The following is a 12,355-nucleotide window of genomic DNA, read 5'->3' as shown; positions in this document are numbered from 1 at the left end:
CCCGAATCAAGAATTGAATTCCAAGCGGATAGCAGAGAGAGACTTCCTGCTAAGGAGCGGCTCAGCAGGCAGTGCTTTCTCGGGGCAGGAACGGTTCCATAGAAACATGGTGACTGCTGGGGAGTGCAGAGGCCTCCTTTCTCTTTCCTGCTTGTCTTCCTCACCAGTTTCCCAAAGTTTGTGTGATCTTCCTCTTTTACTATTGCTCTATGTTTTTACCCCTAAGCCCTTTTAAATGTTGTCTCCTTAGGGTAAAATCACCATGTTGCTGGCTTATGCATTGCATATAATTTTCTTGTTAATTTTCGATTTTGTTATAGGTCCACAAAGCTAGTTCATGTGGCCAAAGGTGGAAAATTAAGTTACCAGTTTGTCATTTTCTAGGCTGTGTTGGAAGCTATTGTTCTTGCTGATTGTACTACTTTAGCCAAGGCAACATGATTGTGCTAATCGTTGGTTTTTCCCAGTATACTGTGGGAAGCCAGCCATGGCCCACTGGCTTTTTGAAAGATAACATTTGTTCCTCTTTAAGGACTGCACGTGTTAAACTTGTTTTTGACCCTGCACGGGAGAAACTCGGACAGCCAAAGATCTGTAGGAGTCAGGTGCTTCCTGTTAAAGATCTGACGTTATCTGTAGGAGTCAGGTGTTGTAACTCCATTTTGTTAAGTTCCTCCACCTATTTGGGAATCATGATTATTAGTTGCAAGTGTTATTAATTTGTTTTTCTTGAGCCTGCTTTCTCTTTCCCGTGTGAACCCTCCTTCCCGTGGAGCGAGTGTTGCGGTTACTATGGTAATCCTAGCCCATAATAGTTTGGTCTTTCCCTTTAAAAGGCTGATGCCTGCCTGCAATAAACGTCGCCTTGATCAGACTCTTGTCTTGGCGTCCTTCCTCTCTCTCTGCCCCATCTCCACCCTGCTGCTCTTTCAGGTTTGAGACACTGCTGGACAGTGCTCTGCGTCACTGGCTCGCAACAGTATACCAAGACTGAGATTGCCTAAGGGCCTTAAAAAGACTCTATAGGCCATTGCCCCCACCTCCCACAACCCAAAAAAGAAAACAAACAAACGGGCTGGGCCAAGAAGGCAGAAACTTCTCATCCCCAATACATTGTAAATGCAAGACCTTGCAAAAGGCTCAAAATGTAAAAGCCAGCTCCACAGGGAAGGCACCTCTGAAAGCTAGTCATTTCACAAGGTCTGAATACTGGCAACAAAGCTGCTTGCCAAAGTGACTTACAAGCGGCAACTCAGGGAAAAAAAAATTTAAAAAACTGGCAAATGAGGGAAGAGGAGGTGAAGGGAGGGCAGGGGAATGGGGAAAAATAAGAACTAAGGTACATCATGTAAAGGTACAAGATCCCAGTGATGAATTAAATATTGTATACCTAAAATGTACCAATCAGCTTAATGTTTAAGAAGTGGAAAATGAGAAAACGTTCATACAAGATGTAACCCCCTTCTTCACCCAAATTTCAGCTCCCCAAAGGCAAACCCAGGGGGAACATTCTGAAGGCCACACACCTGGACTCTGAAATGGTAACAGCAGAGGCAACAAAGGCAGATGAATGAGGCTCTAGAAAAAAAATCAACGTGATAAAGGGGGAAAACGTAACTCCCAAACCTGCTAGATATCTGAAACACAAGTTCATGTTCGCTAAAATTGAAGAATGAATTCTCGGAACAACAGGGGTTAAGAGTAGGAAATTTTTATTGAGGGAAAGAAAGCTTCTGTCTCAGAGGGACAGAAGGCGGATCAGAAAGTGGGCTGCCCACCCCCGCTACTTCTCAAAGATGTTTTATACAACAAAGTCATGTGGTGAGGTGGGTACAAGGTGGGACAAAACTATAGACCCAAAGTAAAATTAAAAGGGGGGCATGAGGTGGGGCAAAACCAAGACCAACCAATAAGATTACAAGTACAGTCACCCAGGCAGTATTGACTAAATGGTGGTCAAATGGGGGAGAAAGTCACATCACAAGCTTAGAAGGATTTTCAGTAAGGGTGGGGTCAGGGATCTTTCCTGGAAAGGCTGGCCTCCCACCCAGGTGATTGACAACTGTTTAGAATAGCAATCACTGCTATTTATCCACAGGGGAAGCACAAGGGTGTGTCAGTTTCTCTCCTTTTACAGTTCTGGCCTTCAGTGAATATGTCTTGGTTGTCCTTCATGTTGGCTCCTTGCTGTGTTGGCTACTTGAGGGTGACCCTGTCTAACTGCCTACAAGATATCTAATTAACTTACCTATCTGTAATAAAAGGAAAAGGCTGGGGATTTAGCAGTTCTGCCTCCTGCCTCACAAGCACAAGGACTCGAGTTTGATCCCTGGTACCTAAAAAAAAAAAAAAAAAGATTCTGTGCAATAAAAGGAGACAAAATTTGTTTGACAGAGAACTAGAGATGCTCATGATAATGAAATACAAACATAGGGACTGTAATGCAGACACAGACAAAAAAATAGAGGAGTTCAGAAATACAATGGAAACCATGAATGCCCAGCACAGAAAAGAAATGGAATCCACGAAACACATTCAAACAGATATTCAGGAGATTAAAAATTAGTTTGAAAGTATACACAGCGGAATGAGCCAATATTAATACAGAATATCAGATAGAGCAGACAGAAGTGCAGTCAGTGATCATGGAAAGAAAGATTTCTTAAGAATATCAAGGCACTGTGAGAAGTCAATCCAGTAGCTTCTAGGTGATACAAAGAACAATACCATAGGATTGATCAGAGTGGATGAAAAAGCAGGAGATAGTGCAAAATGCATCAAACACAGGCAAAAAAAGTTTGACACACAGATACGAGAGGCTTATAGAACTCCAATTAGCATAATAAAAAAATCTCCAACAAGGCTTGAGAGTCAAGGTTCCAGAAATTCAGCACAAGAATAAAAATGAAAATTTGTTGGAGAAAAGAAACAAATCACTGATAAAGGAGAGCCCATCAGAATCACAGCAGACTTCTCAACACAAACTCTCAAATCAAAGATAGCTTGAAGTGTTCAAGTCCTAAAGGAAAACAACCACCAACCCAGACTGATGTATCCCCCAAAACTAACTTTCAAAACTGATGCAAAGAACACACAAGGAAATTCAGGAGCACCAAACAGCACTCCAAAGTGTTCAGAAAGATATTCTAGAGAGCAGTATGTAGGAAAACAACTCCATGATGCCCAAAAGAATGAATCTGCCAGGCAGGCAAGAAAGAAGAAGCCAACAGCAGGACTGTGATTTTTTTTATCATGCCCCACCCCCTCCTGAAGCTGACATCAGGTAGGGCATTTCCTGGAAAACCTGCTCAAGTTCCCAGAAGTCCACATGCAGACCTTTAGCAACTGTTCTGAGCATTTGTCCATTGTCCTTTGTCTTGTCCCACCTCCTTTCCCAACCAGTTTTAGCCCCACCCTAACTTCGTGTCTCAGTTTCATTACGTAGTTCAGGCTGGTCCTGGATTCAGTAGGTAACCCAGGCTGGCCTCCATCTGGAGGTGATTCTCCTGCCTCAGCCTCCCAAAGCTGGGATTGCAGGCTTGAGCCACCATGATAGCCAAGAGCTATTTCTTTTTTCTTTTGAGACAGGGTCTTGCTATGTCCTATGAAATGGGCTTGAACTCAGAATGTGGCACAGGATGGCCTTGACCTCACAGGCAATTCTCCTGGTTCAACTTTCTGAGTGCTGGGATTACAGGCATGTAGCACCATGTCTGTTGCTTAACATGATTTCCTTCTTTCTTTTTAATAACATGTGTTAGATACACCTAAGGATAGCACTCATGATAGGGAATTTGTACCTGTACGTGACATGTCTTGCTTCCTCTTTTTTTCCCATTCCCCTCCCCTCCCGTCAACCCATGAGTTTCTTCTCTGAAACTGAGGGTGCACTCTGGACACAGGAATTGCTGCCTCTTTAACACCTGACCAGGTCCCCGAGCTCTGCTTCCCAGAATGCAGGGCGCTATGTAAATAGCCAACATCCAGAGTGAGGATGATTCATGCCATAGGACAAGGCAGAGAGAACTTTGAAATGTCATTTGTGGTGACGATTACATGAGAATGATTTATAGGTGTTGAAATCAACGCTCGCACACTTTCAGAAACTATATAACCCTACTGGAAAAAGTTATGTTCCTTCGGCCTTTATATGAAAGATGGCCTTGCCCGGATGATCCTCAGTGGTCTGGGGTGCAGGCTTCAAACCTGTAGCTGTCTGGCGACAGAGTGGTTCGATTCCACCTTCCGGGCGATGCTTTCTCTTTTTTGCCCCACCTGCAAACCACACTAAGGGTGTGAGGTCTTCCAAGCGACCCTCCCCTGCCATGACCTGGGGAGGTCGCTACAGTATTCTCCATCCCCACTGATGCTCCTGTCAGGTGGGCCTCTACCTGCAGTTCCTTTCTTCTCAGGAATATCAAAGCTGACCAGAAAAGATGAGGAGCACTTCTTCTACACAGCTCCAGGACATTCGTGTGGGTTTTACCCTTTCCCTGGCTTATTCAGTCAGTCATTGACACACTCGTGGATTTCATCACACATGCACTTTGTCTAATCAAATATTTGCCCACTCAAATATTCCCTCACTCAACAAGCCTTTGAAGCATGGCGGTTTGGGAATGGTCCTGTGGCGGGCACTCCCGGGAATATGAGGGTGATGTCAGCCCCAGCCCTGACCCAGGGCTGAAGCGGTTCAGTGGGAGCCTCAGACTAAGGGATCCTGCCACTGTACATTGAATTACCAAGCTCAGAGGTGGTGACTGCAGGAAGGAAAAGGACAGAACACAGTAGCAGTCAGACAAGGAAACCTGACCTGGTGTCAGGATGCCTGACCCGAGGGCAGACCCTGGAAGGATGAGAGGGGTCAGAGAACCGAAGGGCGAGGCTTTCCCTGGCCAGATGGGGCAGCTCCAATAATACCTGTGGGCATGGCAGGGACAGCTCACTGTGCACTGGGTGCTGGTACTCAGGAGCCCCTTTCCCCAACCGGCAAACTAAGGCTGGGGCAGAGGCAGTCTCTCCTCCAGGGTCCCCACTTGGGTGAGGCTGCAGCCCCAGAGCACTCACAACACCATGACCTGCTCTTTATTGCTTTCTAGAATTGTTTTTCCCAAGCCAATGATTCGGTTTAAATTCAGCCAGCCAAATCATGGTGGTGGGGTGGTGGGGTGGTGGGGCAGTGGGGTGGGGAGCAAGATGGAGATTGAATTCAAGGCTTTAACACGGAGCTACATCTTCAGGTCTTTTAAAAATTCTGAGTCAGGTTGTCACTATATTACAAAATTGCCCAGACTTGGATGGAACTTGAAATCCTCCTGTCTCAGCCTCCCAGAATGCTGGCTCGCAAGCGTCTGCAGCCAACTTAGGCCCTAAATGCCCTGCGAATCCTTCTATCCTTCCCTGTGGCTCTTGGTCTTGTTTTTAGGTCTGTTCTCCAGTCTTGCCCTCCTCTCTCCTGGTCACCCTCAGCCTCATGCCTAGAGGAATAATCCTAAAGCAAAAATATCTCCCTGCCCTCCTGTGCTCAGAATCTGCCAAGGCTCCCTACCTCCCTCAGGAGAAAGTCTCAAAAATTCAAGGCTGCTGACAGTGGCCCTTGCCAATGTCTCTTCCCACACTTTTGCTTCATAACCGTGAAACTTTACCCGCCTCCACTCCTCAAGCCCTCTCTCCCAAGCAGGTGTTTGAGCTTGGAATTTTCTGCCCCTGGCCTTCTAGTTTCATCCGTACTTTCCATGAAAACCTTCATGACACTCAGTCAACCTTAGATGCACCTACTGGGCCCCTCACTCTCATGGGGCCTTCGGTCCTGTTGCTTATGTGTTGTCTCTGACCGCAGACAGATCTGTATCCACCTTTCCTTCTGAGGCCTGCGAGACCAGGGCAGTCCTGGGTGCTGAGTCCCTGCTGGGTCCCTAATTCACAGGAGGTGCTTTGGAAAACATGTTTTCTGAGAAAGAGTCTCACTGGTAGGCAAGTTTAGGTCAAAACTCCCCATCTTCCTGCCTCAGCCTCCCAAGTGCCAGGATGACAGGTGTGTGCCACCACACCCAAAAATCTCTCCTGCTCATTCATTTGATAAACATTCAAAGGGCCTGGGACACCACCGCCCTCCCCGGAGTGCTTGCTGCCATGAAAGAAAAGGGCTGGATGTCTCAGTGTGATGGTTCAGCCGCCACCACAGCTTTGAAAAGAGAAAATAGCAATGGCTTTTGTTGGTGTAGCCTTAGGATCGCCCTAATCTGTCCATATCCCCAAAGAGTAAGTTACAGAAAATCAGAAGGACACATGTGAGGGGACAGAGCCAGGTTTTTGCAGTGCATAGAACCTGGGGAAATCTGTTCACAACTAGAATGGTCTGCAACGGTGAGAGTGCAGACTTCTCAAACCTCTTTTAGTGAGGAGGGTTTTTTTACCCCCTTGCTAAAGCCTCTCAGCATCCCACCTCTGACCAAACTTCCTCCTGCACCGGGATGCCTCTGAGACCCTCGAGTACAGCAAACCTTCCTGGCAGCTACCATTTGCCTCCTACTTTCCCCTCGTGAGAGCCATGGCCTTTGTTCATGGGGAGCCACTCCTGACTTCCTTCTAGCCTCCTTCCATCCTTCTGTAAGCTGGGTCATCACAAAGTTCTCTTCTGCATGTGGTTGTGTGTGAGTGTGTGTGTGTGTGTGTGCGCGCTCATGCACATGTACGTGCTGTCCTCCTAGGATCTAACCGGACTGTCACCACGGGCAGGCCAGGCTTCTGCTCCCAGATGTTCGTGCAAGGCTGAGTCAGAATTTCAGCAGCTGCACACAGCCTGGGAATCCTTACAGGACAAAGAAGACGAGACTGTGCGGTAAGACAGAGGCACCCACGGGGAGCTGTCCTCCCACACAGCCTTCCAGGAGTAGTGAGCTTCAGGGTTGCAGGGACTTGGTTTCCAGCTGCACTTGTCCAGGGGTAGCCTCTCTCTTTTCTTAACCAATAGTAACATTTAATTAACGATAAAAAACAAACGGGCTCTATAGAGTGATTTGGGGGCCAATGAAAGCAAGAAAGACACCCTACAGTGTGGGTGGAGCAGCATGCAGGAGTGAAAACCTCCAGAGTGGCAAACACGCCGTGTGGACTGTCCTTTTGGGGCTTCCAGGAGGTGGGTGGAGTGGTGATCAGCAGCGAAGCAGCCTCGCTGAGATTTGCTGTCCTGACCCTGTTGGAGCAGCGGGAGGAGGAGGAGGAGGAGGGAAGCGGGGCCTCAGGAGGCCGGAAAGACCTGAAGTGGGAACTGAGGTCCGCGGGGCTGTGGAAGAGAGAAACTTCCATGAACTTATTCCTCTTTTCCTAATGCTCCTCCTGTTTTCTTAGTCTGCTCCTCTTTTCTACTGGTCTATATTTTAACCCCTAACCCCTTGTAAGACTTGTTCCCTAAGGGTAAAATGGCCACGTTGAGGGTTCATTTATTAGATACAGTTTTCTGGTTTATTTTAGATTTTGTTGTATGAGCACAAAGGTAGATCACATGGTCAAAGGTTAAAAGTTAATAGTTACCATTTTGTCATCTTCTAGGCTATTTTTGTAGCTGTTCTTGCAGATTGTATTACTCTACCAATGTGACATGATCGTATTAATCATTTTCCCTTACACATAGACCAAGACTGAGATTGCCTAAGGGTCTTAGAAACATTCTACAGGCAAGTGCCAAAGAACCCAGGGCTCTACCAAGTAGGCAGAAACATCTCTCCCTAAGAAATTGTACATGTAAAACATTGTAAATGGCTCTAAACCAAAAAGCCAGTTACCCCTGGAAGAAATCCCTGAGAAGTAGTCAATTCCTAAGTGTTCTGAATCCTGGCAAAAAGCTTCTTGCCAAAAGTGATTTAAAGCGGCAACTCGGGAAGAAAAAGTTTAAAAACTGGAAAATGAGAAGCTATCTATACAAGATGTAAATCCCCTCACCCAGACTTTCACCGCTCCAAAGCAAACCCAAGAAAAAATCAGGGGGAACATTCTGAAAGCTACACACCTAGAAACTCTGAAATGGTGACAGCAGGAGTAACAAAGCAGATGAATGAGGCTCCAGGAAAAAAAATCAAAGCAGAAATTATTTCACAGATAAATACAGACTTGGTGACCATAAAAATCAGAAACTTAGTGACTCTAATGCACATACAACAACAACAATAACAACAACAAAGTAGAGGGAGCCCAGGAACATGATAGAAACCATGAATGCCCAGCATAGGAAAGAAATGGAATTCATGAAACACATTCAAACAGATACTTAGGCTAATTTTGCTGCGTTTACTTTTAATCTCCTAGGTGAGGCCAGAATATCAGTAGAAAAGACACAATAGCAGTCAGTGACAATGAAAAGAAAGATTTCTTAAAAATGGGAAGGAACCATGAGAAATAAATGCAGAATCTGCTAAATGATGCAAAGAAAAATAATAAGATTGGTCAGAGTCAATGAAAAAGTAGGAGAGAGCACAAATGAATTAAAACACCTGTTCACAGAAATAATGCCAGAAAACTCCCCAGACATGAAAAAAGAGTTTGCCATGCAGTTAAGTGAGGCATATAGAACTCCAATTAGCCATGATTAAAAAAATTTCACCAAGGCATACAATAGTCAAGATTCCAGAAATTCAGCAAAAATAGAGAAAATTAAAAGCTGTTGGAAGGAAGTAACAAATCACATGTAAAGGAAAGCCCATCAGAATCACAGCAGGCTTCTCACTACAAACAATAGAGTCAAGGAGAGCTTGGCTGTGTTTAAGCATTAAAGTAAAAAAACTACCAACCGAGATTGATGTATGCCCCAAAAGTATCTTCAAAATTGATTGAGAAATTAAATACTTCCATGACAGAACACAGCAGGATACTGAGCAACACAAAACCAGCACAACAACGTGTTTGAAGGATATTCTAGAAAACAGTATCTAGGATTACAATTTCATGATCCTCAGCAGAATGGATCCACCACGTGAGGCAAGAAATTAAAGAAAGGAGCAAAGCAGGGAGCAACCAACAGGACTGAGGTTTTTGTATCACCAGGTCTAGGGCATTTCCTGGGAAAAGTGCTCGTGTTCCCAGGAGAAGACCAGCAGGCCTTTAGGAACTGTTCTGAGCATGTTGTGTTCCTGGAACTCGTCCCACCTCCTCTCCCAGCCTGTTTGAGCTGTGGCTCACCTTCCCAGGTCAGTCTCGTGTACTTCAGGCTGGCCCTGGATTCAATAGGTAACCCAGTCTGGTCTCCGACTTGAGGGGATTCTCCTGTCCCAACTTCCGAAAGCGGGGGACACCACCATCCCTAGCCAAGAGGTATTTCTTTTCATTTGCTTTGAGACAGGGTCTCACTGTGTCCTTCGAGCTGGGCTTGATAATTAGTATGTGTCCCAGGCAGGCCTTGAAGTCTCGGGTGATCCTCCTGGGTCAGCTTTCTCAGTGCTGGAATTACAGGCGATCACTACCAGCCCGGTGCTTAACATGACAGCATCTTTTCTTCATTTCTTTCCAAATTTCATTAGCACATTTTAAATATACATAAAGGTAGTGTTCCTGATAGGGAATTTGAACTTGTATGGGACATATCTTTATCTTCTTTTCTCCATATTCCCTTTCCCTCCTTTCAACCCATGAGTTTCTTCTCTAAGACTGAGGGTGCACTTTGGACACAGGAATTGCTGCCTCTTTAACACCTGACCGGGTCCCTGAGCTCTGCTTCCCAGAATGCAGGGCGCTATGTAAATAGCCAACATCCAGAGTGAGGATGATTCATGCCATACGGCAAGACAGAGAGAGCTTTGAAATGTCATTTGTGGTGAGAATTATATGAAAAGAATGTATAGGTATTCAAATTAACTATTTCACATTTCACAAGCTATATAACCATACTGGAAAAAGTTATGTTTTTTTTGGCCTTTATATAAGTGTGTGAGAAGATGGCCTCCTGCCCGGATGATCCTCAGTGGTCTGGGGTGCAGGCTTCAAACCTGTAGCTGTCTGGCGACAGAGTGGTTCAATTCCACCTTCCGGGCGACGCTTTCTCTTTTTGCCCCACCTGCAAACCACGCTGGAGTGGGTCAGGTCTCCCGGGACACAGTCCCACGTCTGACGCTCTTGCCAGCTGGGCCTCTGACTGTGGTTGTTTTTTCTCTTGGGAATATCCAAGATGCCTGGGAAGATGAGATGGACTTTCCTGATACGCGGCCCCAGGATATGCGTGTGTGCTGCTCTCCTGTGCTTGCTGGTTCAGTCAGCCATTCATGAACTAATATCTCACTGTGTGAGAACTTTTTCGTCAACTCTTTGCTCATTTTCTCATTCTCTCATTCAACAAGCATTGGGGGAGTGGATTCTGGGGAAGACCTCTGCCCTGGGCATGGCTGGGGACACAGCAGCGATGGCAGCCCCAGCCCTGGCCTCAGAGCAGGAGTGGTTGATTGGACGCTGCAGACCAAGGGGTCCTGCCATTGTGCACTGAATTACCAAGCACAGAGGTGGTGACAGGGGAAGGAAAAGTGCAGAATGCAGGGCGCTGGCACACAAGGAAACCTGACCTCGTATCAGGGTGACTGACACTGGGGCAGGCACTGGCAGGATGAGAGGGCTCAGGGCACCAGAGGGGAAGCCTTTCCCGGGCCCAGAGGGGCAGCTCCAATACAGGTGTGGGCCTAGTAGGGTCTGCTTACCATGCACTGGATGCTGGCAACCAGGAGCCCTTTCTGTGCAATGGCAAACTGAGGTGGGCAGAGGCAATCTCTTCTCCAGGGCCCAGCTGGGGTGAGGCTGCAGCCCCAGAGGGCTCAGAACACCAGCCCCGTGTGTGCACTACTCTCGAGAATCGCTTTTCCCTAGCCAATGGCCCAATATACGTTCAGCTCCCTAATTACTAGGGGAGGGCAGCGGTGACATTATGGAGACTGAACGGTAGCCTTGGCGCTGAGCTCCAGCTCCAGCCCCTCACATTTTTGAGCCAGTTTGTCACTGTGTCCCTGAGCTGCCCAGACGGGGCCAGAACTTCGGATTGTCTTGGCTCACGAGGATTCACCACTATGCTGTGCCCTAAATGCCTCAGGAATCCCTCTCCTTCCTGTGCTGTGGCTCATGCTCTTGTTTCAGGTCTGCTCTCTAGTACTGCTCTCCTCCTTTGCAGTCACCCTGAGCCTGGTGACGAAAGGAGTCATCCTGAGGAAGAAATACACTCCTACCCTCCTGTGCTCAGAACCTGCCATGGACCCTAGCGCCCTCCAGAGAAAGTCTAAACGGTTGCACCTGCAGAATTAATGGCCTGCAGAAACTGGTACCCGCAAGACGCGCTCCCCATGTCTTTGCTCTGTACCCATGGACCTTGACCTCCTGCCAGTCATCAAGCCCTGTCTCTCCCAAGCAGGTCCTTGAGCTGGCAATGTTCTGGCCCCTGCCTCGTAGTCCCGCCGAAACTTTGCATGTGTCTCCCAGGACCCAGGGCAGCTGTGCCCTCCCACATGAAGATCCTGCGGATTCTCGGTGAAGGTGAGCTGCACCTACCGGGTCCCCTCAGTCCCATGGGGTCGTTGGCCCTGTTCCCTTTGCGTTGTCTCTGACTAGGGATGGATCTGTAGCCATCGTTTCCTTTTGAGCCCTAGGAGAGCAGGCCAGGCCTGAGGGCTCTGTCCCTTCCATGTCTCCAGTGCATAGCAGGTGCTTGGGAAAAGCACGTTTTTTGAGACAGCAGCTCACTAGGAGGCAAGTGTAAGTTGAAACAGCTGATCGTCCTGCTCAGCCCATGAGTGCTGAAGGACAGGTGTGTGGCGCTACACCTGACAGCTCTCCTGCTTATCATCTGCTGAAATATTCACCGCCTCCCTCCCCAGAGTGCTCACTGCCGTGCAGCGAGGGTTGGATCTTGCAGTGGGAACGGATCCAGTGCAGCTCTGAGAAGAGAAAACAGCGACGCACTTGTTCATGGAGCCTTGGGGTTGCCCCACTGTGTCCGTATCCCAAAAAGGCGGCCACAGACAATCAGAAGGACACATGTTGAGGGGAAGAGAGCCAAGTTTCAGCAGTGCCTAGAACCCGGAGAGCTCTGTTCACGACTGGGATGGTCTGCAATGGTGCGAGTGCGGATTTCTCAAACCTCTTCTAGAGAGGCTTGGTTTCCAACCCCTTGAGCTGCTGCTGAAGCCTCTCGGCATCCCACCTCTGACCAAAATTCTTCCTTCCCCGGGATGTCTCTGAGACCCCGAAGCACACCAAACCTCACAGCTGCCATTTTCTCCTCATCTTTCCCTTGTGAGAGGCACAGCCTGTGAGCACGCAAAGTCAGTCCTGACCTGGGGCCCCTGCATCCTGCTGTAATCTGGATCGTAACGGTGCTCACCTTCCTCTG

This window comes from Fukomys damarensis, unplaced genomic scaffold (genome assembly GCF_012274545.1).
Source record: "Fukomys damarensis isolate Sample0158 unplaced genomic scaffold, DMR_v1.0_HiC HiC_scaffold_19, whole genome shotgun sequence".
NCBI lineage: Eukaryota > Metazoa > Chordata > Mammalia > Rodentia > Bathyergidae > Fukomys > Fukomys damarensis.
This window is presented reverse-complemented; position numbering follows the sequence as displayed.